Below are 1,127 nucleotides of genomic sequence, written 5' to 3' on the forward strand. Positions count from 1 at the left end.
AGGATCTTGACTTTTCCTGGCAACTCTAGTCTGTTCTAGGCGCCCTCTTTTTTTTTTATATATAAGCTCGGCAAATAAAGCAGAGATAAAATTGCAGATAGATAGATATAGAGACAGATAATTGAGTCAAGCGAGCAGCAGTGACTGTAAGTAAAGTCTGAATCATTTTGAATTGTAGGGTGTGTTTAAGTTAAAGTGACTGGGGAAATTAAGTGTATTGCAAAGTTGTATAGAGAAATAATAAACTAGTTTTATTTAAGAAAGGACTTGTATTGCTGAAGTTCTTCGGAAATAATTTTTACGGAAATTAACAAACAACAGAGACATAGCAAATTGTTGTCAGGAGTGGGATAAAAAAAAAGAAGAAAAATATGGAAACGAGAGATGGCAAATCAAATTACACCTTAGCAGATTTGATGGCAGCAATACAAAAACCGCAAAAGAAACAAGAGGAGAGATTACAGCAGTTGTTGGAGGAAAAAGAAAAGAAACAAGAAGAGAGACAACAGCAGTGGCAAGAAAACCCGCAACAGTGACAGCTCGAACAGCAAAATAAACAAGAGAGACTACAGCAGTGGTTGGAGGAGAAAGAAAATAAACAAGATAAGAGATTACAGCAGTGGCAACTGTAACAAGAAAGGAAACAGGAAAAGTCTCCAACAGTTACAGGAAAGTCAACAACAGTGGCAAGAAGTACAAATTGAAAACATTAGTAAATTTCAAAGTGAACTAAATACATTAAAGGATGATTTACTCTCTTTTACACAAGGAGGATATATTAGCCATGGACCTAATCAGCCTCATACAATTGGAAGCCCCTTCCAGACCCCACAGCTAAACCCTAATGGCATCTTCAGTCCTGTCAGAAGTCACATTCAGAAGTCAGCAATAGGGGTGATCTAGTACAAAGGAAACCACAGGAATTTGATGGGAAGGCACCGTGGAAAGCATATAGAGCACAATTTGAGCTACTGGCAGAAATGATTGGATGGACAAGAGAGCAGAAGGCAGTGTACCTAGCAACGAGCTTGAAGGGACAACCACTGGAAATACTTGGACAGTTGTCAGCAGAGGACAGGTACAACTATAGAGCACTGGTAGCTGCTCTAGAACTCAGATATGGAACC

The sequence above is a fragment of the Limulus polyphemus genome, unplaced genomic scaffold (genome assembly GCF_000517525.1).
Source record: "Limulus polyphemus unplaced genomic scaffold, Limulus_polyphemus-2.1.2 Scaffold3099, whole genome shotgun sequence".
NCBI classification, from domain to species: domain Eukaryota; kingdom Metazoa; phylum Arthropoda; class Merostomata; order Xiphosura; family Limulidae; genus Limulus; species Limulus polyphemus.